Below are 26,157 nucleotides of genomic sequence, written 5' to 3' on the forward strand. Positions count from 1 at the left end.
TGCAAACATTGCCCAGATTAAGTTTTATAATGCTCGATCGTATCAATTAGGTTAAAAAATGCAAGTAGGAAGTGTCTGAATTATGTCAGAGTACTGCTAAGTGTATTTACGAGTCCCATGCTCCTGTCTGGTTCCATGGTGTAACGGTTAGCACTCTGGACTCTGAATCCAGCGATCCGAGTTCGAATCTCGGTGGAACCTTCGTTTAGTCTAAATTTTCTGTAATAAGCGTTTCTCGCCGAGGAAGTAGCAGTGATAGGCTCAGGGATTTAGTTCCTACGTTTGTGTAAATAACGAGACGTCTATGAAACGGCTGAATATTGGTGCGACTATGTGACCTATATAGCACATTAAACGAGTAATGCCTGTAAGAGCAAGCAATTTTAAGATAATTCGAAGATTTATCATTAACCTACGGAGGCTAAGAATCCCATGATTATCAACTAGCTATTACAAGCTGAGCAAATGAATTTCCTTTAAAATAGGTTTAAAACATAGGGAGGTTCTGACCGAGTGGGCATGCTCTGGAGCCTCTTTGCTCGTGAGATTAGAAAAACAGTCCTCTGGGCCGGATTTGAACCAGCGACCTATGGATAACTGTGAATCCTCCACTACAGTCCACCGCTCTACCAACTGAGCTACCAGAGGCTCTGCTTACTTTGTTATTCGTACTGATTGCTTTAGCTCCGTCCCTGTCTTTCGTTTCCACACACAGCTACTCAGCGCGGCCATATAGACGCACAGAAATGCAGCCATCGGCTGCAACTGCAAACATTGCCCAGATTAAGTTTTATAATGCTCGATCGTATCAATTAGGTTAAAAAATGCAAGTAGGAAGTGTCTGAATTATGTCAGAGTACTGCTAAGTGTATTTACGAGTCCCATGCTCCTGTCTGGTTCCATGGTGTAACGGTTAGCACTCTGGACTCTGAATCCAGCGATCCGAGTTCGAATCTCGGTGGAACCTTCGTTTAGTCTAAATTTTCTGTAATAAGCGTTTCTCGCCGAGGAAGTAGCAGTGATAGGCTCAGGGATTTAGTTCCTACGTTTGTGTAAATAACGAGACGTCTATGAAACGGCTGAATATTGGTGCGACTATGTGACCTATATAGCACATTAAACGAGTAATGCCTGTAAGAGCAAGCAATTTTAAGATAATTCGAAGATTTATCATTAACCTACGGAGGCTAAGAATCCCATGATTATCAACTAGCTATTACAAGCTGAGCAAATGAATTTCCTTTAAAATAGGTTTAAAACATAGGGAGGTTCTGACCGAGTGGGCATGCTCTGGAGCCTCTTTGCTCGTGAGATTAGAAAAACAGTCCTCTGGGCCGGATTTGAACCAGCGACCTATGGATAACTGTGAATCCTCCACTACAGTCCACCGCTCTACCAACTGAGCTACCAGAGGCTCTGCTTACTTTGTTATTCGTACTGATTGCTTTAGCTCCGTCCCTGTCTTTCGTTTCCACACACAGCTACTCAGCGCGGCCATATAGACGCACAGAAATGCAGCCATCGGCTGCAACTGCAAACATTGCCCAGATTAAGTTTTATAATGCTCGATCGTATCAATTAGGTTAAAAAATGCAAGTAGGAAGTGTCTGAATTATGTCAGAGTACTGCTAAGTGTATTTACGAGTCCCATGCTCCTGTCTGGTTCCATGGTGTAACGGTTAGCACTCTGGACTCTGAATCCAGCGATCCGAGTTCGAATCTCGGTGGAACCTTCGTTTAGTCTAAATTTTCTGTAATAAGCGTTTCTCGCCGAGGAAGTAGCAGTGATAGGCTCAGGGATTTAGTTCCTACGTTTGTGTAAATAACGAGACGTCTATGAAACGGCTGAATATTGGTGCGACTATGTGACCTATATAGCACATTAAACGAGTAATGCCTGTAAGAGCAAGCAATTTTAAGATAATTCGAAGATTTATCATTAACCTACGGAGGCTAAGAATCCCATGATTATCAACTAGCTATTACAAGCTGAGCAAATGAATTTCCTTTAAAATAGGTTTAAAACATAGGGAGGTTCTGACCGAGTGGGCATGCTCTGGAGCCTCTTTGCTCGTGAGATTAGAAAAACAGTCCTCTGGGCCGGATTTGAACCAGCGACCTATGGATAACTGTGAATCCTCCACTACAGTCCACCGCTCTACCAACTGAGCTACCAGAGGCTCTGCTTACTTTGTTATTCGTACTGATTGCTTTAGCTCCGTCCCTGTCTTTCGTTTCCACACACAGCTACTCAGCGCGGCCATATAGACGCACAGAAATGCAGCCATTGGCTGCAACTGCAAACATTGCCCAGATTAAGTTTTATAATGCTCGATCGTATCAATTAGGTTAAAAAATGCAAGTAGGAAGTGTCTGAATTATGTCAGAGTACTGCTAAGTGTATTTACGAGTCCCATGCTCCTGTCTGGTTCCATGGTGTAACGGTTAGCACTCTGGACTCTGAATCCAGCGATCCGAGTTCGAATCTCGGTGGAACCTTCGTTTAGTCTAAATTTTCTGTAATAAGCGTTTCTCGCCGAGGAAGTAGCAGTGATAGGCTCAGGGATTTAGTTCCTACGTTTGTGTAAATAACGAGACGTCTATGAAACGGCTGAATATTGGTGCGACTATGTGACCTATATAGCACATTAAACGAGTAATGCCTGTAAGAGCAAGCAATTTTAAGATAATTCGAAGATTTATCATTAACCTACGGAGGCTAAGAATCCCATGATTATCAACTAGCTATTACAAGCTGAGCAAATGAATTTCCTTTAAAATAGGTTTAAAACATAGGGAGGTTCTGACCGAGTGGGCATGCTCTGGAGCCTCTTTGCTCGTGAGATTAGAAAAACAGTCCTCTGGGCCGGATTTGAACCAGCGACCTATGGATAACTGTGAATCCTCCACTACAGTCCACCGCTCTACCAACTGAGCTACCAGAGGCTCTGCTTACTTTGTTATTCGTACTGATTGCTTTAGCTCCGTCCCTGTCTTTCGTTTCCACACACAGCTACTCAGCGCGGCCATATAGACGCACAGAAATGCAGCCATCGGCTGCAACTGCAAACATTGCCCAGATTAAGTTTTATAATGCTCGATCGTATCAATTAGGTTAAAAAATGCAAGTAGGAAGTGTCTGAATTATGTCAGAGTACTGCTAAGTGTATTTACGAGTCCCATGCTCCTGTCTGGTTCCATGGTGTAACGGTTAGCACTCTGGACTCTGAATCCAGCGATCCGAGTTCGAATCTCGGTGGAACCTTCGTTTAGTCTAAATTTTCTGTAATAAGCGTTTCTCGCCGAGGAAGTAGCAGTGATAGGCTCAGGGATTTAGTTCCTACGTTTGTGTAAATAACGAGACGTCTATGAAACGGCTGAATATTGGTGCGACTATGTGACCTATATAGCACATTAAACGAGTAATGCCTGTAAGAGCAAGCAATTTTAAGATAATTCGAAGATTTATCATTAACCTACGGAGGCTAAGAATCCCATGATTATCAACTAGCTATTACAAGCTGAGCAAATGAATTTCCTTTAAAATAGGTTTAAAACATAGGGAGGTTCTGACCGAGTGGGCATGCTCTGGAGCCTCTTTGCTCGTGAGATTAGAAAAACAGTCCTCTGGGCCGGATTTGAACCAGCGACCTATGGATAACTGTGAATCCTCCACTACAGTCCACCGCTCTACCAACTGAGCTACCAGAGGCTCTGCTTACTTTGTTATTCGTACTGATTGCTTTAGCTCCGTCCCTGTCTTTCGTTTCCACACACAGCTACTCAGCGCGGCCATATAGACGCACAGAAATGCAGCCATCGGCTGCAACTGCAAACATTGCCCAGATTAAGTTTTATAATGCTCGATCGTATCAATTAGGTTAAAAAATGCAAGTAGGAAGTGTCTGAATTATGTCAGAGTACTGCTAAGTGTATTTACGAGTCCCATGCTCCTGTCTGGTTCCATGGTGTAACGGTTAGCACTCTGGACTCTGAATCCAGCGATCCGAGTTCGAATCTCGGTGGAACCTTCGTTTAGTCTAAATTTTCTGTAATAAGCGTTTCTCGCCGAGGAAGTAGCAGTGATAGGCTCAGGGATTTAGTTCCTACGTTTGTGTAAATAACGAGACGTCTATGAAACGGCTGAATATTGGTGCGACTATGTGACCTATATAGCACATTAAACGAGTAATGCCTGTAAGAGCAAGCAATTTTAAGATAATTCGAAGATTTATCATTAACCTACGGAGGCTAAGAATCCCATGATTATCAACTAGCTATTACAAGCTGAGCAAATGAATTTCCTTTAAAATAGGTTTAAAACATAGGGAGGTTCTGACCGAGTGGGCATGCTCTGGAGCCTCTTTGCTCGTGAGATTAGAAAAACAGTCCTCTGGGCCGGATTTGAACCAGCGACCTATGGATAACTGTGAATCCTCCACTACAGTCCACCGCTCTACCAACTGAGCTACCAGAGGCTCTGCTTACTTTGTTATTCGTACTGATTGCTTTAGCTCCGTCCCTGTCTTTCGTTTCCACACACAGCTACTCAGCGCGGCCATATAGACGCACAGAAATGCAGCCATCGGCTGCAACTGCAAACATTGCCCAGATTAAGTTTTATAATGCTCGATCGTATCAATTAGGTTAAAAAATGCAAGTAGGAAGTGTCTGAATTATGTCAGAGTACTGCTAAGTGTATTTACGAGTCCCATGCTCCTGTCTGGTTCCATGGTGTAACGGTTAGCACTCTGGACTCTGAATCCAGCGATCCGAGTTCGAATCTCGGTGGAACCTTCGTTTAGTCTAAATTTTCTGTAATAAGCGTTTCTCGCCGAGGAAGTAGCAGTGATAGGCTCAGGGATTTAGTTCCTACGTTTGTGTAAATAACGAGACGTCTATGAAACGGCTGAATATTGGTGCGACTATGTGACCTATATAGCACATTAAACGAGTAATGCCTGTAAGAGCAAGCAATTTTAAGATAATTCGAAGATTTATCATTAACCTACGGAGGCTAAGAATCCCATGATTATCAACTAGCTATTACAAGCTGAGCAAATGAATTTCCTTTAAAATAGGTTTAAAACATAGGGAGGTTCTGACCGAGTGGGCATGCTCTGGAGCCTCTTTGCTCGTGAGATTAGAAAAACAGTCCTCTGGGCCGGATTTGAACCAGCGACCTATGGATAACTGTGAATCCTCCACTACAGTCCACCGCTCTACCAACTGAGCTACCAGAGGCTCTGCTTACTTTGTTATTCGTACTGATTGCTTTAGCTCCGTCCCTGTCTTTCGTTTCCACACACAGCTACTCAGCGCGGCCATATAGACGCACAGAAATGCAGCCATCGGCTGCAACTGCAAACATTGCCCAGATTAAGTTTTATAATGCTCGATCGTATCAATTAGGTTAAAAAATGCAAGTAGGAAGTGTCTGAATTATGTCAGAGTACTGCTAAGTGTATTTACGAGTCCCATGCTCCTGTCTGGTTCCATGGTGTAACGGTTAGCACTCTGGACTCTGAATCCAGCGATCCGAGTTCGAATCTCGGTGGAACCTTCGTTTAGTCTAAATTTTCTGTAATAAGCGTTTCTCGCCGAGGAAGTAGCAGTGATAGGCTCAGGGATTTAGTTCCTACGTTTGTGTAAATAACGAGACGTCTATGAAACGGCTGAATATTGGTGCGACTATGTGACCTATATAGCACATTAAACGAGTAATGCCTGTAAGAGCAAGCAATTTTAAGATAATTCGAAGATTTATCATTAACCTACGGAGGCTAAGAATCCCATGATTATCAACTAGCTATTACAAGCTGAGCAAATGAATTTCCTTTAAAATAGGTTTAAAACATAGGGAGGTTCTGACCGAGTGGGCATGCTCTGGAGCCTCTTTGCTCGTGAGATTAGAAAAACAGTCCTCTGGGCCGGATTTGAACCAGCGACCTATGGATAACTGTGAATCCTCCACTACAGTCCACCGCTCTACCAACTGAGCTACCAGAGGCTCTGCTTACTTTGTTATTCGTACTGATTGCTTTAGCTCCGTCCCTGTCTTTCGTTTCCACACACAGCTACTCAGCGCGGCCATATAGACGCACAGAAATGCAGCCATCGGCTGCAACTGCAAACATTGCCCAGATTAAGTTTTATAATGCTCGATCGTATCAATTAGGTTAAAAAATGCAAGTAGGAAGTGTCTGAATTATGTCAGAGTACTGCTAAGTGTATTTACGAGTCCCATGCTCCTGTCTGGTTCCATGGTGTATTCCGGCTCTAGCTGTCTGCGCGTTAGGACGTGTCCGCAGCTGCTCTGTGTACGTTAGTGGTGACGCCAAGTCCTGAGTTTTAGTTTGTTGCTGTTTGTGAATTTCTGTATTTCAACGTGACTGGTGTCATTGTGCAAAGTTTCTGTGTGTTTTCGTCCGTTATAACGGTTCTGTTTTGGAGGAATTTCGGTTTATTGCCGGGATCTCCTCGTAACTGACGAAAAATGGCTGGAATTGTCCGGAAGAATACCCTGGTTTTCTCCTTCGAGAAGGAAACACGTGCAGTGCAACCTACGGCTTTGGAAATCCATGACTGGCTGACCGACGTAATTGGAGTAAGTTCTGATTCCGTACATACCACTCAATTAGATGCTGACAAATACTGTGTTTTTGTCAAATTTTTTAATCCCGTGGATGTTGAGAAGCTGTTGTTGAAGTGGGGTAGTGTTGCTGAATTTGTGCATAGAGATGGGTCTAAAAGTAGTGTTTCGATTCGGAAAGCGGATATCACGTATAAAACTGTAAGAGTGCTAAACATTCCCATTGAAGTAGATAATCAGCTGATTAAAGAGGCACTATCGAAATACGGGGAGATCCAGTCCATTGTCAACGAAAGGTGGTCAAAATTGTATAAATTGCAGTGTTTCAATGGCATACGATCAGTAGAAATGGAAGTTAAAGCCAATATTCCATCTTTCCTTTCTATTGCTGGTCATAAAGCGCATATCGTTTACTCAGGGCAGGTTCAGACATGTAATATTTGTAATGAAACGGGTCATTTCCGTCAAGACTGTCCCCGCCGTGTCTATGTCCTTAAAAATAGCCTTACGCAGCGTCAGCGACTTACGCTTAATGATGTTCTGCCTAACAATCATCAACCTCCCCCCGCCAGTAATGATGGAGCTCGTACTTCTGATGTAACTGCCGTAAATGTCGCTGATTTTCCTCCCTTGCATGTAATTACCGATCGCAGTTCTTCTACCCATGAATGCGATCTGCAAACTAAAAAGAGACCTTTAGACACGACTGAAGACTGTTCTGACGATGCTACATCACAGTCCAACCGTAAACAAAAGCAATGCAGTGAGAGTGCGGGTGAGGACGTAGACAGTAAACATGTGGCGGTGACGCCGGCAGCAGAGGCCCTCCCGCCGACAGCTGCTGTTGCCACAGCGTTAGACGACATGGACGCGAAAACACAGGCTCCGATCACGGCGACACAGGAGTCGAGTTCTGAGGAACAGCAAGCGATGGATCGGACTCAGCCTTGCGAATCTACAGACACACAGCACTCCCTCCCCGTTGCACCGATGGAGGTCGCGGAAGGAACTGAAACTGGAACTAGACTTAACAAACAGGACTGTGTAGAGGCCACTTCCGCCCAATCGGCGCAAGTTGCGGATCACTCGCGGTCACACACTGCCACTGCAGAGGTTCAAAGACGCAGGCTAAAACCTCAACCGAACCTCAAAGCATCTCGTAACGCCGATAAACAAAAACTTGGAAAAGATGATGTGAAAGCCAAAAACGTATCATATGAAATAATTTCTGAAGTATCCCCCGAGAAAAACCCAAAGAAACTTGACGGTGCAAACCCCCACTGTAAAGATAAGTCTGACCCGGTAAAGAATCCGTCATTGAACTGACACAGCCAAGTCTAACTCGTGAAACGATACTGCTAAGTGCCACCATGTTCCTGCACAATTTCGGTGACAACGGAATTACCAATATGCCAAATTCGTAGTTGACTGTTTTTAGTATCATTTTTTTTCTTCTTTTTCTTATATTACCTCCAGAAGTAATTGATACTTTTCTCTGACAGTAGGGATTTTTTTTTCCTTATTTTCACAAGGAAGCTACATGTGCCAGGCATACACAATAACAACTATAAACATTAACAGGATTAAGTCAGAACCGAAGATTGCTGCTCTCAAGGATTTCCTTTACGAATCAGGAACTGACATAGCTTTGCTGCAAGAAGTCGCGATGCCTGACCTTAAGGTTGCAGGCTATGTAGAAATACTAAATATCTCACTCGAAACAAAAGTGGGGACAGCAATTTTAATCCGGGAAGGGATCCCTGTAACTGATGTCGAGAGACTGGACTCGGGCAGAGCAATCGGTCTTAAAGTCTTTGACGTTACTATTATTAACCTGTATGCCCCGTCAGGGACCTCCAATAGACCGGAAAGGGCTAAATTTTTTAGAGAAGAAATAATATATCTATTACGGAAAAACCCGCCGCAACTTTTAATTGGCGGCGATTTTAACTGTGTATTAAATAAAAAAGATCAGACTCCCAATTTTAATTGCTGTAACGAGTTGAAGCGGCTAGTTACGGATCTAAAACTCAGGGATACTTGGGAAATTAAATATCCCACTGTTGTTGCATATACGTACATAGCTACACAGTCCTGTAGCAGAATTGATAGGATATATGTGTCACAAGATATGGAAAGATCCTTAGTTAAAGTCGAGACAATTCCTGTATATTTCTCCGACCATTGCAGTATGCTGGCTTCTATCAATTTAAAGGCACAACCAACTCGCCGCTTCAGAAGTCAGTGGAAGCTGAACGTATCTTTGCTACAGGACAATGAGTTAGCCGATGTTGTCAACGAAACGTGGAACATGTGCTTGCGCTCGGTAGATCGCTATGTGACTGTTACGGACTGGTGGTGCAACAGGGCAAAACCAAAACTGCGGAGTGTTTTAATTCACTACAGTCTCCAACGATCCCGTGAACTCAAGAACACCATAGAATTTTATTATGCAATGTTACGGAACTTGTATGAACAGGCGAGCATTTCCGGCATTCGTGTGGAAGACATTAAGAAAACTAAGGCCAAATTACTCCGCATTAAACAACAACAGCTGGAAGGACTAAAAGTAAAGTCGAAAGCCAAGTCATTATCAGGGGACGAAACTGCTTCCTTGTATCACCTCTTGCGACACGCAAAACATAGGAGTCGAACCTTTCTTGATGAGATCCAGACTCCGACCGGTCTGACCGTTACTTCACAGAAAGAGATCGTCAACGAGGTTTACCAGTATTACCACAATCTATATTCAGCCGGTCAGTTATGCGAAGAATCCTTTGAAGAATTTCTTGACAGCATAGTTCCTCAGCTGTCAGAAGAGGACAATGAAGGACTTCTTACTGATTTCACTGAAGAGGATGTCCACGAAACCGTCCGCAAGTCTCCTTTAAAAAAGTCACCGGGGCCGGATGGGTTGCCCGTTGAATTTTATCTGCGATACTGGTCACTCATTGGAGCAAAGTTTACTCAAATGGCAAACGAGATTATCCAAGGAAAACCACTACCTGCTGCTATGAAAGAATGCACAATAGTACTAGTTCCAAAGACTACATCGAAGCGAAATCTACACAACTTTCGCCCTATTTCGTTGCTTAACTCCGACTATAAAATCATAGCTAGAATGTTAAATAACAGACTTTCACTTTTAGCCAAAAAAATAGTAAGTCAACATCAGTCATGTGTACCTGGCAGAACTATTTTCAAAAGTATTGCGGAATACAGGGATTTAATTGCCATCACCTCTGTGACGAACATCAAATGTGCCATTTGTTTTATTGATTTTCACAAAGCCTTCGACCGTGTGGATCACAGGTTCCTTCTTACAACAATGAGAAAAATCGGCTTTGACGAACGAGCTCTCCGTGTGGTCACGAACGTTGCGTTGGGATTCAGCGCAAGTATCTCTGTCAACTGTCAAAGAACTAAGCAGATCCAGATACGGCGCGGCGTTCCTCAGGGCAGCCCGCTTTCCATGCTTCTATTCGTCTTTTCCTTGGAGCCGCTACTCCGCAGTCTTCACGCCAACCTAACAGGTATTACGTTAGCAGGTCACAAAACAGTCATAAATGCATACGCTGATGATGTAGGCGTCGTATTACGGAACGTCGATGACATTTCCAAATTAGAACTGCTCATTAAAAAGTACTGCAGCGTGTCGGGAGCTATCACCAATGCTAATAAGAGCAGATTTCTCAACCTGCGGGGTTTTCAACACGTAACTGTCACTTGGGCAACACCGGTCACTCAGTGCAAATCACTTGGAACGACTCTGACTACGTGTCCAATAAAAATGGCGGCCATTAATTGGAAAACTACATCCGGATACATTCAAGGAGCCATCAGAGAAAATCTGCACCGAACTTTAAATCAATTTCAGAGAATCCATTTAATTAATAACTGCCTCTTATCAAAAGCTTATTATACGGCGCAAATCTTTCCACTCCCCACCATGATCGCTGGAAAGATAATGTCACTCGTCACTAACTACCTATGGCGAGGTGAAGTGTTTAGAGTGACTGGGAGAACAGCTACCCTAGATCCCAGCAATGGCGGTCTGGGATTAACTGACATTAAGAACAAGGCCTCTGCTCTTTTCCTCAAACGGACCACTAGTCTTCTCAACGAAAACGCTACAAGTATTACAACTAAGTTATTTGAAATTCTTAGACCTGCAAGTCTCCACGCGCCAGTTGATGTGCAAAAAATTAATCCCCGTCTTCGTCATGTGCGTACATTTTTCGTCGATCTGAGTTATATCAATGGCGAACTAACTAATTTGCGGCAGTTAACGGCCCGAGCAATTCTGTGTCTCAGAAAGAAAAATGAAGGGAAGAATAAAATAGAGGCAAAATATCCGCATTACGATTGGGCAACTATATGGAAGAACATTAACCTACGTGGTCTCTCCTCCGACGCAAAAACATCATGGTACAAATCGGTGAACAATATAGTTAGCACCAACGAACGTTTGCACTCAATCGGGATTAGCCAAACAAACCTTTGTCTCAAATGTAATCTCCTCGATACAACAGTACACAGATTCACGTGTGCAGGACATCTGCAAAACTGGAAATGGTTGAGAGACCAATTGGCTTTCCTGACAAGATCGTCCACCGAAAATTTTCAGCCTCAGACACTTCTCCGGCCACAGATACTGTATTTCCCTGCCACCAAAAATAACTCAATTCATTGGTTAATGGGAAACTACGTTAGCTATGTCATTAATAACTTAGGGACTGACAATATCATTGATTTTCATATGTACCTGAAAAATGAATATGATAGAGTAGTTAAATATCCAGGCCATAAAACGATGTACGGCAACATGCTCAAAATTGTCTTTGAGCGACTGGGAATCGGATGACGGCGAAGAGCAAACAAAAGACTTTCTTTTATACAACGATAATCGGAGAAGCGAAGAACACTACATGATTCAGTTCATCTTAAAATTTTAAGTAGCAACAAATGAAGGGAGTCCCAAATTTTATTTCCCACATTTATTACGACAAGCAATTCATTTATTTAACGATTATCCTCAATCAGCGCTTCAATTCAAATTTATTTTTCAATTATGAGGCCTAGCCAAGATCGGCAATTAATAATTAAACATTCAAAGCACGCTATAAATGGACATTCCGCCATTAGGTGACGGATGAGGGTCGGCATTGAGGCCAGGCCTCAGCATTTTTTGACCCCTGCCCTCCTTGCCGACGCTTATCTGACACAGAAAGCTATATTAAAAAAAAAAAAAAAAAAAAAAAAAAAAAAAAAAACTAAAAAAAACAAAAAAAAACAAAGTTGGTAGGGCGTACGGTTTGCTAACGAAAAAACAAGCGCCTCAAAATTAAATTAACAAGCAAAGAACTAAACAAAAAACAAAACAAAAAAGTAAAAAAAAAAAATAGAACGAAAGAAAAAAGACAAAAAAAAAACAAAAAACAAGGTGGCCCAATGGATCAGAAAAAAAAAAAAAAATTAGCTCAGTGGCAGAGCGCTGGTCAAAAAAAAAAAAAAAAAAAAAAAAAAAAAAAAAAAAAAAAAAAAAAAAAAAAAATGGTGTAACGGTTAGCACTCTGGACTCTGAATCCAGCGATCCGAGTTCGAATCTCGGTGGAACCTTCGTTTAGTCTAAATTTTCTGTAATAAGCGTTTCTCGCCGAGGAAGTAGCAGTGATAGGCTCAGGGATTTAGTTCCTACGTTTGTGTAAATAACGAGACGTCTATGAAACGGCTGAATATTGGTGCGACTATGTGACCTATATAGCACATTAAACGAGTAATGCCTGTAAGAGCAAGCAATTTTAAGATAATTCGAAGATTTATCATTAACCTACGGAGGCTAAGAATCCCATGATTATCAACTAGCTATTACAAGCTGAGCAAATGAATTTCCTTTAAAATAGGTTTAAAACATAGGGAGGTTCTGACCGAGTGGGCATGCTCTGGAGCCTCTTTGCTCGTGAGATTAGAAAAACAGTCCTCTGGGCCGGATTTGAACCAGCGACCTATGGATAACTGTGAATCCTCCACTACAGTCCACCGCTCTACCAACTGAGCTACCAGAGGCTCTGCTTACTTTGTTATTCGTACTGATTGCTTTAGCTCCGTCCCTGTCTTTCGTTTCCACACACAGCTACTCAGCGCGGCCATATAGACGCACAGAAATGCAGCCATCGGCTGCAACTGCAAACATTGCCCAGATTAAGTTTTATAATGCTCGATCGTATCAATTAGGTTAAAAAATGCAAGTAGGAAGTGTCTGAATTATGTCAGAGTACTGCTAAGTGTATTTACGAGTCCCATGCTCCTGTCTGGTTCCATGGTGTAACGGTTAGCACTCTGGACTCTGAATCCAGCGATCCGAGTTCGAATCTCGGTGGAACCTTCGTTTAGTCTAAATTTTCTGTAATAAGCGTTTCTCGCCGAGGAAGTAGCAGTGATAGGCTCAGGGATTTAGTTCCTACGTTTGTGTAAATAACGAGACGTCTATGAAACGGCTGAATATTGGTGCGACTATGTGACCTATATAGCACATTAAACGAGTAATGCCTGTAAGAGCAAGCAATTTTAAGATAATTCGAAGATTTATCATTAACCTACGGAGGCTAAGAATCCCATGATTATCAACTAGCTATTACAAGCTGAGCAAATGAATTTCCTTTAAAATAGGTTTAAAACATAGGGAGGTTCTGACCGAGTGGGCATGCTCTGGAGCCTCTTTGCTCGTGAGATTAGAAAAACAGTCCTCTGGGCCGGATTTGAACCAGCGACCTATGGATAACTGTGAATCCTCCACTACAGTCCACCGCTCTACCAACTGAGCTACCAGAGGCTCTGCTTACTTTGTTATTCGTACTGATTGCTTTAGCTCCGTCCCTGTCTTTCGTTTCCACACACAGCTACTCAGCGCGGCCATATAGACGCACAGAAATGCAGCCATCGGCTGCAACTGCAAACATTGCCCAGATTAAGTTTTATAATGCTCGATCGTATCAATTAGGTTAAAAAATGCAAGTAGGAAGTGTCTGAATTATGTCAGAGTACTGCTAAGTGTATTTACGAGTCCCATGCTCCTGTCTGGTTCCATGGTGTAACGGTTAGCACTCTGGACTCTGAATCCAGCGATCCGAGTTCGAATCTCGGTGGAACCTTCGTTTAGTCTAAATTTTCTGTAATAAGCGTTTCTCGCCGAGGAAGTAGCAGTGATAGGCTCAGGGATTTAGTTCCTACGTTTGTGTAAATAACGAGACGTCTATGAAACGGCTGAATATTGGTGCGACTATGTGACCTATATAGCACATTAAACGAGTAATGCCTGTAAGAGCAAGCAATTTTAAGATAATTCGAAGATTTATCATTAACCTACGGAGGCTAAGAATCCCATGATTATCAACTAGCTATTACAAGCTGAGCAAATGAATTTCCTTTAAAATAGGTTTAAAACATAGGGAGGTTCTGACCGAGTGGGCATGCTCTGGAGCCTCTTTGCTCGTGAGATTAGAAAAACAGTCCTCTGGGCCGGATTTGAACCAGCGACCTATGGATAACTGTGAATCCTCCACTACAGTCCACCGCTCTACCAACTGAGCTACCAGAGGCTCTGCTTACTTTGTTATTCGTACTGATTGCTTTAGCTCCGTCCCTGTCTTTCGTTTCCACACACAGCTACTCAGCGCGGCCATATAGACGCACAGAAATGCAGCCATCGGCTGCAACTGCAAACATTGCCCAGATTAAGTTTTATAATGCTCGATCGTATCAATTAGGTTAAAAAATGCAAGTAGGAAGTGTCTGAATTATGTCAGAGTACTGCTAAGTGTATTTACGAGTCCCATGCTCCTGTCTGGTTCCATGGTGTAACGGTTAGCACTCTGGACTCTGAATCCAGCGATCCGAGTTCGAATCTCGGTGGAACCTTCGTTTAGTCTAAATTTTCTGTAATAAGCGTTTCTCGCCGAGGAAGTAGCAGTGATAGGCTCAGGGATTTAGTTCCTACGTTTGTGTAAATAACGAGACGTCTATGAAACGGCTGAATATTGGTGCGACTATGTGACCTATATAGCACATTAAACGAGTAATGCCTGTAAGAGCAAGCAATTTTAAGATAATTCGAAGATTTATCATTAACCTACGGAGGCTAAGAATCCCATGATTATCAACTAGCTATTACAAGCTGAGCAAATGAATTTCCTTTAAAATAGGTTTAAAACATAGGGAGGTTCTGACCGAGTGGGCATGCTCTGGAGCCTCTTTGCTCGTGAGATTAGAAAAACAGTCCTCTGGGCCGGATTTGAACCAGCGACCTATGGATAACTGTGAATCCTCCACTACAGTCCACCGCTCTACCAACTGAGCTACCAGAGGCTCTGCTTACTTTGTTATTCGTACTGATTGCTTTAGCTCCGTCCCTGTCTTTCGTTTCCACACACAGCTACTCAGCGCGGCCATATAGACGCACAGAAATGCAGCCATCGGCTGCAACTGCAAACATTGCCCAGATTAAGTTTTATAATGCTCGATCGTATCAATTAGGTTAAAAAATGCAAGTAGGAAGTGTCTGAATTATGTCAGAGTACTGCTAAGTGTATTTACGAGTCCCATGCTCCTGTCTGGTTCCATGGTGTAACGGTTAGCACTCTGGACTCTGAATCCAGCGATCCGAGTTCGAATCTCGGTGGAACCTTCGTTTAGTCTAAATTTTCTGTAATAAGCGTTTCTCGCCGAGGAAGTAGCAGTGATAGGCTCAGGGATTTAGTTCCTACGTTTGTGTAAATAACGAGACGTCTATGAAACGGCTGAATATTGGTGCGACTATGTGACCTATATAGCACATTAAACGAGTAATGCCTGTAAGAGCAAGCAATTTTAAGATAATTCGAAGATTTATCATTAACCTACGGAGGCTAAGAATCCCATGATTATCAACTAGCTATTACAAGCTGAGCAAATGAATTTCCTTTAAAATAGGTTTAAAACATAGGGAGGTTCTGACCGAGTGGGCATGCTCTGGAGCCTCTTTGCTCGTGAGATTAGAAAAACAGTCCTCTGGGCCGGATTTGAACCAGCGACCTATGGATAACTGTGAATCCTCCACTACAGTCCACCGCTCTACCAACTGAGCTACCAGAGGCTCTGCTTACTTTGTTATTCGTACTGATTGCTTTAGCTCCGTCCCTGTCTTTCGTTTCCACACACAGCTACTCAGCGCGGCCATATAGACGCACAGAAATGCAGCCATCGGCTGCAACTGCAAACATTGCCCAGATTAAGTTTTATAATGCTCGATCGTATCAATTAGGTTAAAAAATGCAAGTAGGAAGTGTCTGAATTATGTCAGAGTACTGCTAAGTGTATTTACGAGTCCCATGCTCCTGTCTGGTTCCATGGTGTAACGGTTAGCACTCTGGACTCTGAATCCAGCGATCCGAGTTCGAATCTCGGTGGAACCTTCGTTTAGTCTAAATTTTCTGTAATAAGCGTTTCTCGCCGAGGAAGTAGCAGTGATAGGCTCAGGGATTTAGTTCCTACGTTTGTGTAAATAACGAGACGTCTATGAAACGGCTGAATATTGGTGCGACTATGTGACCTATATAGCACATTAAACGAGTAATGCCTGTAAGAGCAAGCAATTTTAAGATAATTCGAAGATTTATCATTAACCTACGGAGGCTAAGAATCCCATGATTATCAACTAGCTATTACAAGCTGAGCAAATGAATTTCCTTTAAAATAGGTTTAAAACATAGGGAGGTTCTGACCGAGTGGGCATGCTCTGGAGCCTCTTTGCTCGTGAGATTAGAAAAACAGTCCTCTGGGCCGGATTTGAACCAGCGACCTATGGATAACTGTGAATCCTCCACTACAGTCCACCGCTCTACCAACTGAGCTACCAGAGGCTCTGCTTACTTTGTTATTCGTACTGATTGCTTTAGCTCCGTCCCTGTCTTTCGTTTCCACACACAGCTACTCAGCGCGGCCATATAGACGCACAGAAATGCAGCCATCGGCTGCAACTGCAAACATTGCCCAGATTAAGTTTTATAATGCTCGATCGTATCAATTAGGTTAAAAAATGCAAGTAGGAAGTGTCTGAATTATGTCAGAGTACTGCTAAGTGTATTTACGAGTCCCATGCTCCTGTCTGGTTCCATGGTGTAACGGTTAGCACTCTGGACTCTGAATCCAGCGATCCGAGTTCGAATCTCGGTGGAACCTTCGTTTAGTCTAAATTTTCTGTAATAAGCGTTTCTCGCCGAGGAAGTAGCAGTGATAGGCTCAGGGATTTAGTTCCTACGTTTGTGTAAATAACGAGACGTCTATGAAACGGCTGAATATTGGTGCGACTATGTGACCTATATAGCACATTAAACGAGTAATGCCTGTAAGAGCAAGCAATTTTAAGATAATTCGAAGATTTATCATTAACCTACGGAGGCTAAGAATCCCATGATTATCAACTAGCTATTACAAGCTGAGCAAATGAATTTCCTTTAAAATAGGTTTAAAACATAGGGAGGTTCTGACCGAGTGGGCATGCTCTGGAGCCTCTTTGCTCGTGAGATTAGAAAAACAGTCCTCTGGGCCGGATTTGAACCAGCGACCTATGGATAACTGTGAATCCTCCACTACAGTCCACCGCTCTACCAACTGAGCTACCAGAGGCTCTGCTTACTTTGTTATTCGTACTGATTGCTTTAGCTCCGTCCCTGTCTTTCGTTTCCACACACAGCTACTCAGCGCGGCCATATAGACGCACAGAAATGCAGCCATCGGCTGCAACTGCAAACATTGCCCAGATTAAGTTTTATAATGCTCGATCGTATCAATTAGGTTAAAAAATGCAAGTAGGAAGTGTCTGAATTATGTCAGAGTACTGCTAAGTGTATTTACGAGTCCCATGCTCCTGTCTGGTTCCATGGTGTAACGGTTAGCACTCTGGACTCTGAATCCAGCGATCCGAGTTCGAATCTCGGTGGAACCTTCGTTTAGTCTAAATTTTCTGTAATAAGCGTTTCTCGCCGAGGAAGTAGCAGTGATAGGCTCAGGGATTTAGTTCCTACGTTTGTGTAAATAACGAGACGTCTATGAAACGGCTGAATATTGGTGCGACTATGTGACCTATATAGCACATTAAACGAGTAATGCCTGTAAGAGCAAGCAATTTTAAGATAATTCGAAGATTTATCATTAACCTACGGAGGCTAAGAATCCCATGATTATCAACTAGCTATTACAAGCTGAGCAAATGAATTTCCTTTAAAATAGGTTTAAAACATAGGGAGGTTCTGACCGAGTGGGCATGCTCTGGAGCCTCTTTGCTCGTGAGATTAGAAAAACAGTCCTCTGGGCCGGATTTGAACCAGCGACCTATGGATAACTGTGAATCCTCCACTACAGTCCACCGCTCTACCAACTGAGCTACCAGAGGCTCTGCTTACTTTGTTATTCGTACTGATTGCTTTAGCTCCGTCCCTGTCTTTCGTTTCCACACACAGCTACTCAGCGCGGCCATATAGACGCACAGAAATGCAGCCATCGGCTGCAACTGCAAACATTGCCCAGATTAAGTTTTATAATGCTCGATCGTATCAATTAGGTTAAAAAATGCAAGTAGGAAGTGTCTGAATTATGTCAGAGTACTGCTAAGTGTATTTACGAGTCCCATGCTCCTGTCTGGTTCCATGGTGTAACGGTTAGCACTCTGGACTCTGAATCCAGCGATCCGAGTTCGAATCTCGGTGGAACCTTCGTTTAGTCTAAATTTTCTGTAATAAGCGTTTCTCGCCGAGGAAGTAGCAGTGATAGGCTCAGGGATTTAGTTCCTACGTTTGTGTAAATAACGAGACGTCTATGAAACGGCTGAATATTGGTGCGACTATGTGACCTATATAGCACATTAAACGAGTAATGCCTGTAAGAGCAAGCAATTTTAAGATAATTCGAAGATTTATCATTAACCTACGGAGGCTAAGAATCCCATGATTATCAACTAGCTATTACAAGCTGAGCAAATGAATTTCCTTTAAAATAGGTTTAAAACATAGGGAGGTTCTGACCGAGTGGGCATGCTCTGGAGCCTCTTTGCTCGTGAGATTAGAAAAACAGTCCTCTGGGCCGGATTTGAACCAGCGACCTATGGATAACTGTGAATCCTCCACTACAGTCCACCGCTCTACCAACTGAGCTACCAGAGGCTCTGCTTACTTTGTTATTCGTACTGATTGCTTTAGCTCCGTCCCTGTCTTTCGTTTCCACACACAGCTACTCAGCGCGGCCATATAGACGCACAGAAATGCAGCCATCGGCTGCAACTGCAAACATTGCCCAGATTAAGTTTTATAATGCTCGATCGTATCAATTAGGTTAAAAAATGCAAGTAGGAAGTGTCTGAATTATGTCAGAGTACTGCTAAGTGTATTTACGAGTCCCATGCTCCTGTCTGGTTCCATGGTGTAACGGTTAGCACTCTGGACTCTGAATCCAGCGATCCGAGTTCGAATCTCGGTGGAACCTTCGTTTAGTCTAAATTTTCTGTAATAAGCGTTTCTCGCCGAGGAAGTAGCAGTGATAGGCTCAGGGATTTAGTTCCTACGTTTGTGTAAATAACGAGACGTCTATGAAACGGCTGAATATTGGTGCGACTATGTGACCTATATAGCACATTAAACGAGTAATGCCTGTAAGAGCAAGCAATTTTAAGATAATTCGAAGATTTATCATTAACCTACGGAGGCTAAGAATCCCATGATTATCAACTAGCTATTACAAGCTGAGCAAATGAATTTCCTTTAAAATAGGTTTAAAACATAGGGAGGTTCTGACCGAGTGGGCATGCTCTGGAGCCTCTTTGCTCGTGAGATTAGAAAAACAGTCCTCTGGGCCGGATTTGAACCAGCGACCTATGGATAACTGTGAATCCTCCACTACAGTCCACCGCTCTACCAACTGAGCTACCAGAGGCTCTGCTTACTTTGTTATTCGTACTGATTGCTTTAGCTCCGTCCCTGTCTTTCGTTTCCACACACAGCTACTCAGCGCGGCCATATAGACGCACAGAAATGCAGCCATCGGCTGCAACTGCAAACATTGCCCAGATTAAGTTTTATAATGCTCGATCGTATCAATTAGGTTAAAAAATGCAAGTAGGAAGTGTCTGAATTATGTCAGAGTACTGCTAAGTGTATTTACGAGTCCCATGCTCCTGTCTGGTTCCATCGTGTAACGGTTAGCACTCTGGACTCTGAATCCAGCGATCCGAGTTCGAATCTCGGTGGAACCTTCGTTTAGTCTAAATTTTCTGTAATAAGCGTTTCTCGCCGAGGAAGTAGCAGTGATAGGCTCAGGGATTTAGTTCCTACGTTTGTGTAAATAACGAGACGTCTATGAAACGGCTGAATATTGGTGCGACTATGTGACCTATATAGCACATTAAACGAGTAATGCCTGTAAGAGCAAGCAATTTTAAGATAATTCGAAGATTTATCATTAACCTACGGAGGCTAAGAATCCCATGATTATCAACTAGCTATTACAAGCTGAGCAAATGAATTTCCTTTAAAATAGGTTTAAAACATAGGGAGGTTCTGACCGAGTGGGCATGCTCTGGAGCCTCTTTGCTCGTGAGATTAGAAAAACAGTCCTCTGGGCCGGATTTGAACCAGCGACCTATGGATAACTGTGAATCCTCCACTACAGTCCACCGCTCTACCAACTGAGCTACCAGAGGCTCTGCTTACTTTGTTATTCGTACTGATTGCTTTAGCTCCGTCCCTGTCTTTCGTTTCCACACACAGCTACTCAGCGCGGCCATATAGACGCACAGAAATGCAGCCATCGGCTGCAACTGCAAACATTGCCCAGATTAAGTTTTATAATGCTCGATCGTATCAATTAGGTTAAAAAATGCAAGTAGGAAGTGTCTGAATTATGTCAGAGTACTGCTAAGTGTATTTACGAGTCCCATGCTCCTGTCTGGTTCCATGGTGTAACGGTTAGCACTCTGGACTCTGAATCCAGCGATCCGAGTTCGAATCTCGGTGGAACCTTCGTTTAGTCTAAATTTTCTGTAATAAGCGTTTCTCGCCGAGGAAGTAGCAGTGATAGGCTCAGGGATTTAGTTCCTACGTTTGTGTAAATAACGAGACGTCTATGAAACGGCTGAATATTGGTGCGACTATGTGACCTATATAGCACATTAAACGAGTAATGCCTGTAAGAGCAAGCAATTTTAAGATAATTCGAAGATTTATCATTAACCTACGGAGGCTAAGAATCCCATGATTATCAACTAGCTATTACAAGCTGAGCAAATGAATTTCCTTTAAAATAGGTTTAAAACATAGGGAGGTTCTGACCGAGTGGGCATGCTCTGGAGCCTCTTTGCTCGTGAGATTAGAAAAACAGTCCTCTGGGCCGGATTTGAACCAGCGACCTATGGATAACTGTGAATCCTCCACTACAGTCCACCGCTCTACCAACTGAGCTACCAGAGGCTCTGCTTACTTTGTTATTCGTACTGATTGCTTTAGCTCCGTCCCTGTCTTTCGTTTCCACACACAGCTACTCAGCGCGGCCATATAGACGCACAGAAATGCAGCCATCGGCTGCAACTGCAAACATTGCCCAGATTAAGTTTTATAATGCTCGATCGTATCAATTAGGTTAAAAAATGCAAGTAGGAAGTGTCTGAATTATGTCAGAGTACTGCTAAGTGTATTTACGAGTCCCATGCTCCTGTCTGGTTCCATGGTGTAACGGTTAGCACTCTGGACTCTGAATCCAGCGATCCGAGTTCGAATCTCGGTGGAACCTTCGTTTAGTCTAAATTTTCTGTAATAAGCGTTTCTCGCCGAGGAAGTAGCAGTGATAGGCTCAGGGATTTAGTTCCTACGTTTGTGTAAATAACGAGACGTCTATGAAACGGCTGAATATTGGTGCGACTATGTGACCTATATAGCACATTAAACGAGTAATGCCTGTAAGAGCAAGCAATTTTAAGATAATTCGAAGATTTATCATTAACCTACGGAGGCTAAGAATCCCATGATTATCAACTAGCTATTACAAGCTGAGCAAATGAATTTCCTTTAAAATAGGTTTAAAACATAGGGAGGTTCTGACCGAGTGGGCATGCTCTGGAGCCTCTTTGCTCGTGAGATTAGAAAAACAGTCCTCTGGGCCGGATTTGAACCAGCGACCTATGGATAACTGTGAATCCTCCACTACAGTCCACCGCTCTACCAACTGAGCTACCAGAGGCTCTGCTTACTTTGTTATTCGTACTGATTGCTTTAGCTCCGTCCCTGTCTTTCGTTTCCACACACAGCTACTCAGCGCGGCCATATAGACGCACAGAAATGCAGCCATCGGCTGCAACTGCAAACATTGCCCAGATTAAGTTTTATAATGCTCGATCGTATCAATTAGGTTAAAAAATGCAAGTAGGAAGTGTCTGAATTATGTCAGAGTACTGCTAAGTGTATTTACGAGTCCCATGCTCCTGTCTGGTTCCATGGTGTAACGGTTAGCACTCTGGACTCTGAATCCAGCGATCCGAGTTCGAATCTCGGTGGAACCTTCGTTTAGTCTAAATTTTCTGTAATAAGCGTTTCTCGCCGAGGAAGTAGCAGTGATAGGCTCAGGGATTTAGTTCCTACGTTTGTGTAAATAACGAGACGTCTATGAAACGGCTGAATATTGGTGCGACTATGTGACCTATATAGCACATTAAACGAGTAATGCCTGTAAGAGCAAGCAATTTTAAGATAATTCGAAGATTTATCATTAACCTACGGAGGCTAAGAATCCCATGATTATCAACTAGCTATTACAAGCTGAGCAAATGAATTTCCTTTAAAATAGGTTTAAAACATAGGGAGGTTCTGACCGAGTGGGCATGCTCTGGAGCCTCTTTGCTCGTGAGATTAGAAAAACAGTCCTCTGGGCCGGATTTGAACCAGCGACCTATGGATAACTGTGAATCCTCCACTACAGTCCACCGCTCTACCAACTGAGCTACCAGAGGCTCTGCTTACTTTGTTATTCGTACTGATTGCTTTAGCTCCGTCCCTGTCTTTCGTTTCCACACACAGCTACTCAGCGCGGCCATATAGACGCACAGAAATGCAGCCATCGGCTGCAACTGCAAACATTGCCCAGATTAAGTTTTATAATGCTCGATCGTATCAATTAGGTTAAAAAATGCAAGTAGGAAGTGTCTGAATTATGTCAGAGTACTGCTAAGTGTATTTACGAGTCCCATGCTCCTGTCTGGTTCCATGGTGTAACGGTTAGCACTCTGGACTCTGAATCCAGCGATCCGAGTTCGAATCTCGGTGGAACCTTCGTTTAGTCTAAATTTTCTGTAATAAGCGTTTCTCGCCGAGGAAGTAGCAGTGATAGGCTCAGGGATTTAGTTCCTACGTTTGTGTAAATAACGAGACGTCTATGAAACGGCTGAATATTGGTGCGACTATGTGACCTATATAGCACATTAAACGAGTAATGCCTGTAAGAGCAAGCAATTTTAAGATAATTCGAAGATTTATCATTAACCTACGGAGGCTAAGAATCCCATGATTATCAACTAGCTATTACAAGCTGAGCAAATGAATTTCCTTTAAAATAGGTTTAAAACATAGGGAGGTTCTGACCGAGTGGGCATGCTCTGGAGCCTCTTTGCTCGTGAGATTAGAAAAACAGTCCTCTGGGCCGGATTTGAACCAGCGACCTATGGATAACTGTGAATCCTCCACTACAGTCCACCGCTCTACCAACTGAGCTACCAGAGGCTCTGCTTACTTTGTTATTCGTACTGATTGCTTTAGCTCCGTCCCTGTCTTTCGTTTCCACACACAGCTACTCAGCGCGGCCATATAGACGCACAGAAATGCAGCCATCGGCTGCAACTGCAAACATTGCCCAGATTAAGTTTTATAATGCTCGATCGTATCAATTAGGTTAAAAAATGCAAGTAGGAAGTGTCTGAATTATGTCAGAGTACTGCTAAGTGTATTTACGAGTCCCATGCTCCTGTCTGGTTCCATGGTGTAACGGTTAGCACTCTGGACTCTGAATCCAGCGATCCGAGTTCGAATCTCGGTGGAACCTTCGTTTAGTCTAAATTTTCTGTAATAAGCGTTTCTCGCCGAGGAAGTAGCAGTGATAGGCTCAGGGATTTAGTTCCTACGTTTGTGTAAATAACGAGACGTCTATGAAACGGCTGAATATTGGTGCGACTATGTGACCTATATAGCACATTAAACGAGTAATGCCTGTAAGAGCAAGCAATTTTAAGATAATTCGAAGATTTATCATTAACCTACGGAGGCTAAGAATCCCATGATTATCAACTAGCTATTACAAGCTGAGCAAATGAATTTCCTTTAAAATAGGTTTAAAACATAGGGAGGTTCTGACCGAGTGGGCATGCTCTGGAGCCTCTTTGCTCGTGAGATTAGAAAAACAGTCCTCTGGGCCGGATTTGAACCAGCGACCTATGGATAACTGTGAATCCTCCACTACAGTCCACCGCTCTACCAACTGAGCTACCAGAGGCTCTGCTTACTTTGTTATTCGTACTGATTGCTTTAGCTCCGTCCCTGTCTTTCGTTTCCACACACAGCTACTCAGCGCGGCCATATAGACGCACAGAAATGCAGCCATCGGCTGCAACTGCAAACATTGCCCAGATTAAGTTTTATAATGCTCGATCGTATCAATTAGGTTAAAAAATGCAAGTAGGAAGTGTCTGAATTATGTCAGAGTACTGCTAAGTGTATTTACGAGTCCCATGCTCCTGTCTGGTTCCATGGTGTAACGGTTAGCACTCTGGACTCTGAATCCAGCGATCCGAGTTCGAATCTCGGTGGAACCTTCGTTTAGTCTAAATTTTCTGTAATAAGCGTTTCTCGCCGAGGAAGTAGCAGTGATAGGCTCAGGGATTTAGTTCCTACGTTTGTGTAAATAACGAGACGTCTATGAAACGGCTGAATATTGGTGCGACTATGTGACCTATATAGCACATTAAACGAGTAATGCCTGTAAGAGCAAGCAATTTTAAGATAATTCGAAGATTTATCATTAACCTACGGAGGCTAAGAATCCCATGATTATCAACTAGCTATTACAAGCTGAGCAAATGAATTTCCTTTAAAATAGGTTTAAAACATAGGGAGGTTCTGACCGAGTGGGCATGCTCTGGAGCCTCTTTGCTCGTGAGATTAGAAAAACAGTCCTCTGGGCCGGATTTGAACCAGCGACCTATGGATAACTGTGAATCCTCCACTACAGTCCACCGCTCTACCAACTGAGCTACCAGAGGCTCTGCTTACTTTGTTATTCGTACTGATTGCTTTAGCTCCGTCCCTGTCTTTCGTTTCCACACACAGCTACTCAGCGCGGCCATATAGACGCACAGAAATGCAGCCATCGGCTGCAACTGCAAACATTGCCCAGATTAAGTTTTATAATGCTCGATCGTATCAATTAGGTTAAAAAATGCAAGTAGGAAGTGTCTGAATTATGTCAGAGTACTGCTAAGTGTATTTACGAGTCCCATGCTCCTGTCTGGTTCCATGGTGTAACGGTTAGCACTCTGGACTCTGAATCCAGCGATCCGAGTTCGAATCTCGGTGGAACCTTCGTTTAGTCTAAATTTTCTGTAATAAGCGTTTCTCGCCGAGGAAGTAGCAGTGATAGGCTCAGGGATTTAGTTCCTACGTTTGTGTAAATAACGAGACGTCTATGAAACGGCTGAATATTGGTGCGACTATGTGACCTATATAGCACATTAAACGAGTAATGCCTGTAAGAGCAAGCAATTTTAAGATAATTCGAAGATTTATCATTAACCTACGGAGGCTAAGAATCCCATGATTATCAACTAGCTATTACAAGCTGAGCAAATGAATTTCCTTTAAAATAGGTTTAAAACATAGGGAGGTTCTGACCGAGTGGGCATGCTCTGGAGCCTCTTTGCTCGTGAGATTAGAAAAACAGTCCTCTGGGCCGGATTTGAACCAGCGACCTATGGATAACTGTGAATCCTCCACTACAGTCCACCGCTCTACCAACTGAGCTACCAGAGGCTCTGCTTACTTTGTTATTCGTACTGATTGCTTTAGCTCCGTCCCTGTCTTTCGTTTCCACACACAGCTACTCAGCGCGGCCATATAGACGCACAGAAATGCAGCCATCGGCTGCAACTGCAAACATTGCCCAGATTAAGTTTTATAATGCTCGATCGTATCAATTAGGTTAAAAAATGCAAGTAGGAAGTGTCTGAATTATGTCAGAGTACTGCTAAGTGTATTTACGAGTCCCATGCTCCTGTCTGGTTCCATGGTGTAACGGTTAGCACTCTGGACTCTGAATCCAGCGATCCGAGTTCGAATCTCGGTGGAACCTTCGTTTAGTCTAAATTTTCTGTAATAAGCGTTTCTCGCCGAGGAAGTAGCAGTGATAGGCTCAGGGATTTAGTTCCTACGTTTGTGTAAATAACGAGACGTCTATGAAACGGCTGAATATTGGTGCGACTATGTGACCTATATAGCACATTAAACGAG

At 43.1% G+C, this 26,157-nt stretch overlaps 52 non-coding genes across 52 annotated transcripts; 26 read left to right on the forward strand and 26 right to left on the reverse strand.

Annotated features, from left to right (window-relative positions):
• Window positions 1-129: 129 nt before the first annotated feature.
• Trnaq-cug (transfer RNA glutamine (anticodon CUG)) lies at window positions 130-201 on the forward strand. The gene has a single exon. It is a non-coding gene; the product is annotated as a tRNA-Gln (tRNA).
• A 358-nt stretch (window positions 202-559) lies between these two features.
• Trnay-gua (transfer RNA tyrosine (anticodon GUA)) lies at window positions 560-648 on the reverse strand. Its single transcript is given in 2 exon segments — window positions 560-595; window positions 612-648. It is a non-coding gene; the product is annotated as a tRNA-Tyr (tRNA).
• Window positions 649-895: 247 nt separating this feature from the next.
• On the forward strand, window positions 896-967 carry Trnaq-cug (transfer RNA glutamine (anticodon CUG)). The gene has a single exon. It is a non-coding gene; the product is annotated as a tRNA-Gln (tRNA).
• Window positions 968-1,325: 358 nt separating this feature from the next.
• Trnay-gua (transfer RNA tyrosine (anticodon GUA)) lies at window positions 1,326-1,414 on the reverse strand. Its single transcript is given in 2 exon segments — window positions 1,326-1,361; window positions 1,378-1,414. It is a non-coding gene; the product is annotated as a tRNA-Tyr (tRNA).
• A 247-nt stretch (window positions 1,415-1,661) lies between these two features.
• Window positions 1,662-1,733, forward strand: Trnaq-cug (transfer RNA glutamine (anticodon CUG)). The gene has a single exon. It is a non-coding gene; the product is annotated as a tRNA-Gln (tRNA).
• A 358-nt stretch (window positions 1,734-2,091) lies between these two features.
• Window positions 2,092-2,180, reverse strand: Trnay-gua (transfer RNA tyrosine (anticodon GUA)). The gene is given in 2 exon segments: window positions 2,092-2,127; window positions 2,144-2,180. It is a non-coding gene; the product is annotated as a tRNA-Tyr (tRNA).
• Window positions 2,181-2,427: 247 nt separating this feature from the next.
• Window positions 2,428-2,499, forward strand: Trnaq-cug (transfer RNA glutamine (anticodon CUG)). The gene has a single exon. It is a non-coding gene; the product is annotated as a tRNA-Gln (tRNA).
• A 358-nt stretch (window positions 2,500-2,857) lies between these two features.
• Trnay-gua (transfer RNA tyrosine (anticodon GUA)) lies at window positions 2,858-2,946 on the reverse strand. Its single transcript is given in 2 exon segments — window positions 2,858-2,893; window positions 2,910-2,946. It is a non-coding gene; the product is annotated as a tRNA-Tyr (tRNA).
• Window positions 2,947-3,193: 247 nt separating this feature from the next.
• On the forward strand, window positions 3,194-3,265 carry Trnaq-cug (transfer RNA glutamine (anticodon CUG)). Its single transcript has one exon. It is a non-coding gene; the product is annotated as a tRNA-Gln (tRNA).
• A 358-nt stretch (window positions 3,266-3,623) lies between these two features.
• Trnay-gua (transfer RNA tyrosine (anticodon GUA)) lies at window positions 3,624-3,712 on the reverse strand. The gene is given in 2 exon segments: window positions 3,624-3,659; window positions 3,676-3,712. It is a non-coding gene; the product is annotated as a tRNA-Tyr (tRNA).
• A 247-nt stretch (window positions 3,713-3,959) lies between these two features.
• Window positions 3,960-4,031, forward strand: Trnaq-cug (transfer RNA glutamine (anticodon CUG)). Its single transcript has one exon. It is a non-coding gene; the product is annotated as a tRNA-Gln (tRNA).
• A 358-nt stretch (window positions 4,032-4,389) lies between these two features.
• Trnay-gua (transfer RNA tyrosine (anticodon GUA)) lies at window positions 4,390-4,478 on the reverse strand. The gene is given in 2 exon segments: window positions 4,390-4,425; window positions 4,442-4,478. It is a non-coding gene; the product is annotated as a tRNA-Tyr (tRNA).
• Window positions 4,479-4,725: 247 nt separating this feature from the next.
• Trnaq-cug (transfer RNA glutamine (anticodon CUG)) lies at window positions 4,726-4,797 on the forward strand. Its single transcript has one exon. It is a non-coding gene; the product is annotated as a tRNA-Gln (tRNA).
• A 358-nt stretch (window positions 4,798-5,155) lies between these two features.
• On the reverse strand, window positions 5,156-5,244 carry Trnay-gua (transfer RNA tyrosine (anticodon GUA)). The gene is given in 2 exon segments: window positions 5,156-5,191; window positions 5,208-5,244. It is a non-coding gene; the product is annotated as a tRNA-Tyr (tRNA).
• Window positions 5,245-5,491: 247 nt separating this feature from the next.
• Window positions 5,492-5,563, forward strand: Trnaq-cug (transfer RNA glutamine (anticodon CUG)). The gene has a single exon. It is a non-coding gene; the product is annotated as a tRNA-Gln (tRNA).
• Window positions 5,564-5,921: 358 nt separating this feature from the next.
• Window positions 5,922-6,010, reverse strand: Trnay-gua (transfer RNA tyrosine (anticodon GUA)). Its single transcript is given in 2 exon segments — window positions 5,922-5,957; window positions 5,974-6,010. It is a non-coding gene; the product is annotated as a tRNA-Tyr (tRNA).
• A 6,559-nt stretch (window positions 6,011-12,569) lies between these two features.
• Window positions 12,570-12,658, reverse strand: Trnay-gua (transfer RNA tyrosine (anticodon GUA)). The gene is given in 2 exon segments: window positions 12,570-12,605; window positions 12,622-12,658. It is a non-coding gene; the product is annotated as a tRNA-Tyr (tRNA).
• A 247-nt stretch (window positions 12,659-12,905) lies between these two features.
• On the forward strand, window positions 12,906-12,977 carry Trnaq-cug (transfer RNA glutamine (anticodon CUG)). Its single transcript has one exon. It is a non-coding gene; the product is annotated as a tRNA-Gln (tRNA).
• A 358-nt stretch (window positions 12,978-13,335) lies between these two features.
• Trnay-gua (transfer RNA tyrosine (anticodon GUA)) lies at window positions 13,336-13,424 on the reverse strand. Its single transcript is given in 2 exon segments — window positions 13,336-13,371; window positions 13,388-13,424. It is a non-coding gene; the product is annotated as a tRNA-Tyr (tRNA).
• A 247-nt stretch (window positions 13,425-13,671) lies between these two features.
• Trnaq-cug (transfer RNA glutamine (anticodon CUG)) lies at window positions 13,672-13,743 on the forward strand. The gene has a single exon. It is a non-coding gene; the product is annotated as a tRNA-Gln (tRNA).
• A 358-nt stretch (window positions 13,744-14,101) lies between these two features.
• On the reverse strand, window positions 14,102-14,190 carry Trnay-gua (transfer RNA tyrosine (anticodon GUA)). The gene is given in 2 exon segments: window positions 14,102-14,137; window positions 14,154-14,190. It is a non-coding gene; the product is annotated as a tRNA-Tyr (tRNA).
• Window positions 14,191-14,437: 247 nt separating this feature from the next.
• On the forward strand, window positions 14,438-14,509 carry Trnaq-cug (transfer RNA glutamine (anticodon CUG)). Its single transcript has one exon. It is a non-coding gene; the product is annotated as a tRNA-Gln (tRNA).
• Window positions 14,510-14,867: 358 nt separating this feature from the next.
• Window positions 14,868-14,956, reverse strand: Trnay-gua (transfer RNA tyrosine (anticodon GUA)). The gene is given in 2 exon segments: window positions 14,868-14,903; window positions 14,920-14,956. It is a non-coding gene; the product is annotated as a tRNA-Tyr (tRNA).
• Window positions 14,957-15,203: 247 nt separating this feature from the next.
• On the forward strand, window positions 15,204-15,275 carry Trnaq-cug (transfer RNA glutamine (anticodon CUG)). The gene has a single exon. It is a non-coding gene; the product is annotated as a tRNA-Gln (tRNA).
• Window positions 15,276-15,633: 358 nt separating this feature from the next.
• Window positions 15,634-15,722, reverse strand: Trnay-gua (transfer RNA tyrosine (anticodon GUA)). The gene is given in 2 exon segments: window positions 15,634-15,669; window positions 15,686-15,722. It is a non-coding gene; the product is annotated as a tRNA-Tyr (tRNA).
• A 247-nt stretch (window positions 15,723-15,969) lies between these two features.
• On the forward strand, window positions 15,970-16,041 carry Trnaq-cug (transfer RNA glutamine (anticodon CUG)). Its single transcript has one exon. It is a non-coding gene; the product is annotated as a tRNA-Gln (tRNA).
• A 358-nt stretch (window positions 16,042-16,399) lies between these two features.
• Trnay-gua (transfer RNA tyrosine (anticodon GUA)) lies at window positions 16,400-16,488 on the reverse strand. The gene is given in 2 exon segments: window positions 16,400-16,435; window positions 16,452-16,488. It is a non-coding gene; the product is annotated as a tRNA-Tyr (tRNA).
• Window positions 16,489-16,735: 247 nt separating this feature from the next.
• Window positions 16,736-16,807, forward strand: Trnaq-cug (transfer RNA glutamine (anticodon CUG)). The gene has a single exon. It is a non-coding gene; the product is annotated as a tRNA-Gln (tRNA).
• A 358-nt stretch (window positions 16,808-17,165) lies between these two features.
• On the reverse strand, window positions 17,166-17,254 carry Trnay-gua (transfer RNA tyrosine (anticodon GUA)). Its single transcript is given in 2 exon segments — window positions 17,166-17,201; window positions 17,218-17,254. It is a non-coding gene; the product is annotated as a tRNA-Tyr (tRNA).
• Window positions 17,255-17,501: 247 nt separating this feature from the next.
• Window positions 17,502-17,573, forward strand: Trnaq-cug (transfer RNA glutamine (anticodon CUG)). Its single transcript has one exon. It is a non-coding gene; the product is annotated as a tRNA-Gln (tRNA).
• A 358-nt stretch (window positions 17,574-17,931) lies between these two features.
• On the reverse strand, window positions 17,932-18,020 carry Trnay-gua (transfer RNA tyrosine (anticodon GUA)). The gene is given in 2 exon segments: window positions 17,932-17,967; window positions 17,984-18,020. It is a non-coding gene; the product is annotated as a tRNA-Tyr (tRNA).
• A 247-nt stretch (window positions 18,021-18,267) lies between these two features.
• Trnaq-cug (transfer RNA glutamine (anticodon CUG)) lies at window positions 18,268-18,339 on the forward strand. Its single transcript has one exon. It is a non-coding gene; the product is annotated as a tRNA-Gln (tRNA).
• A 358-nt stretch (window positions 18,340-18,697) lies between these two features.
• Window positions 18,698-18,786, reverse strand: Trnay-gua (transfer RNA tyrosine (anticodon GUA)). The gene is given in 2 exon segments: window positions 18,698-18,733; window positions 18,750-18,786. It is a non-coding gene; the product is annotated as a tRNA-Tyr (tRNA).
• A 247-nt stretch (window positions 18,787-19,033) lies between these two features.
• On the forward strand, window positions 19,034-19,105 carry Trnaq-cug (transfer RNA glutamine (anticodon CUG)). Its single transcript has one exon. It is a non-coding gene; the product is annotated as a tRNA-Gln (tRNA).
• A 358-nt stretch (window positions 19,106-19,463) lies between these two features.
• Window positions 19,464-19,552, reverse strand: Trnay-gua (transfer RNA tyrosine (anticodon GUA)). Its single transcript is given in 2 exon segments — window positions 19,464-19,499; window positions 19,516-19,552. It is a non-coding gene; the product is annotated as a tRNA-Tyr (tRNA).
• Window positions 19,553-19,799: 247 nt separating this feature from the next.
• Trnaq-cug (transfer RNA glutamine (anticodon CUG)) lies at window positions 19,800-19,871 on the forward strand. Its single transcript has one exon. It is a non-coding gene; the product is annotated as a tRNA-Gln (tRNA).
• Window positions 19,872-20,229: 358 nt separating this feature from the next.
• Trnay-gua (transfer RNA tyrosine (anticodon GUA)) lies at window positions 20,230-20,318 on the reverse strand. Its single transcript is given in 2 exon segments — window positions 20,230-20,265; window positions 20,282-20,318. It is a non-coding gene; the product is annotated as a tRNA-Tyr (tRNA).
• A 247-nt stretch (window positions 20,319-20,565) lies between these two features.
• Trnaq-cug (transfer RNA glutamine (anticodon CUG)) lies at window positions 20,566-20,637 on the forward strand. The gene has a single exon. It is a non-coding gene; the product is annotated as a tRNA-Gln (tRNA).
• Window positions 20,638-20,995: 358 nt separating this feature from the next.
• Trnay-gua (transfer RNA tyrosine (anticodon GUA)) lies at window positions 20,996-21,084 on the reverse strand. Its single transcript is given in 2 exon segments — window positions 20,996-21,031; window positions 21,048-21,084. It is a non-coding gene; the product is annotated as a tRNA-Tyr (tRNA).
• A 247-nt stretch (window positions 21,085-21,331) lies between these two features.
• On the forward strand, window positions 21,332-21,403 carry Trnaq-cug (transfer RNA glutamine (anticodon CUG)). The gene has a single exon. It is a non-coding gene; the product is annotated as a tRNA-Gln (tRNA).
• A 358-nt stretch (window positions 21,404-21,761) lies between these two features.
• On the reverse strand, window positions 21,762-21,850 carry Trnay-gua (transfer RNA tyrosine (anticodon GUA)). Its single transcript is given in 2 exon segments — window positions 21,762-21,797; window positions 21,814-21,850. It is a non-coding gene; the product is annotated as a tRNA-Tyr (tRNA).
• Window positions 21,851-22,097: 247 nt separating this feature from the next.
• Trnaq-cug (transfer RNA glutamine (anticodon CUG)) lies at window positions 22,098-22,169 on the forward strand. Its single transcript has one exon. It is a non-coding gene; the product is annotated as a tRNA-Gln (tRNA).
• A 358-nt stretch (window positions 22,170-22,527) lies between these two features.
• On the reverse strand, window positions 22,528-22,616 carry Trnay-gua (transfer RNA tyrosine (anticodon GUA)). The gene is given in 2 exon segments: window positions 22,528-22,563; window positions 22,580-22,616. It is a non-coding gene; the product is annotated as a tRNA-Tyr (tRNA).
• Window positions 22,617-22,863: 247 nt separating this feature from the next.
• Trnaq-cug (transfer RNA glutamine (anticodon CUG)) lies at window positions 22,864-22,935 on the forward strand. Its single transcript has one exon. It is a non-coding gene; the product is annotated as a tRNA-Gln (tRNA).
• Window positions 22,936-23,293: 358 nt separating this feature from the next.
• Window positions 23,294-23,382, reverse strand: Trnay-gua (transfer RNA tyrosine (anticodon GUA)). Its single transcript is given in 2 exon segments — window positions 23,294-23,329; window positions 23,346-23,382. It is a non-coding gene; the product is annotated as a tRNA-Tyr (tRNA).
• A 247-nt stretch (window positions 23,383-23,629) lies between these two features.
• Window positions 23,630-23,701, forward strand: Trnaq-cug (transfer RNA glutamine (anticodon CUG)). Its single transcript has one exon. It is a non-coding gene; the product is annotated as a tRNA-Gln (tRNA).
• Window positions 23,702-24,059: 358 nt separating this feature from the next.
• Window positions 24,060-24,148, reverse strand: Trnay-gua (transfer RNA tyrosine (anticodon GUA)). Its single transcript is given in 2 exon segments — window positions 24,060-24,095; window positions 24,112-24,148. It is a non-coding gene; the product is annotated as a tRNA-Tyr (tRNA).
• A 247-nt stretch (window positions 24,149-24,395) lies between these two features.
• Window positions 24,396-24,467, forward strand: Trnaq-cug (transfer RNA glutamine (anticodon CUG)). Its single transcript has one exon. It is a non-coding gene; the product is annotated as a tRNA-Gln (tRNA).
• A 358-nt stretch (window positions 24,468-24,825) lies between these two features.
• Trnay-gua (transfer RNA tyrosine (anticodon GUA)) lies at window positions 24,826-24,914 on the reverse strand. The gene is given in 2 exon segments: window positions 24,826-24,861; window positions 24,878-24,914. It is a non-coding gene; the product is annotated as a tRNA-Tyr (tRNA).
• A 247-nt stretch (window positions 24,915-25,161) lies between these two features.
• On the forward strand, window positions 25,162-25,233 carry Trnaq-cug (transfer RNA glutamine (anticodon CUG)). The gene has a single exon. It is a non-coding gene; the product is annotated as a tRNA-Gln (tRNA).
• A 358-nt stretch (window positions 25,234-25,591) lies between these two features.
• On the reverse strand, window positions 25,592-25,680 carry Trnay-gua (transfer RNA tyrosine (anticodon GUA)). The gene is given in 2 exon segments: window positions 25,592-25,627; window positions 25,644-25,680. It is a non-coding gene; the product is annotated as a tRNA-Tyr (tRNA).
• Window positions 25,681-25,927: 247 nt separating this feature from the next.
• Trnaq-cug (transfer RNA glutamine (anticodon CUG)) lies at window positions 25,928-25,999 on the forward strand. The gene has a single exon. It is a non-coding gene; the product is annotated as a tRNA-Gln (tRNA).
• Window positions 26,000-26,157: the final 158 nt, after the last annotated feature.

Source organism: Schistocerca cancellata, unplaced genomic scaffold (assembly GCF_023864275.1).
Source record: "Schistocerca cancellata isolate TAMUIC-IGC-003103 unplaced genomic scaffold, iqSchCanc2.1 HiC_scaffold_710, whole genome shotgun sequence".
In the NCBI taxonomy this organism is placed as follows: Eukaryota; Metazoa; Arthropoda; class Insecta; order Orthoptera; family Acrididae; genus Schistocerca; species Schistocerca cancellata.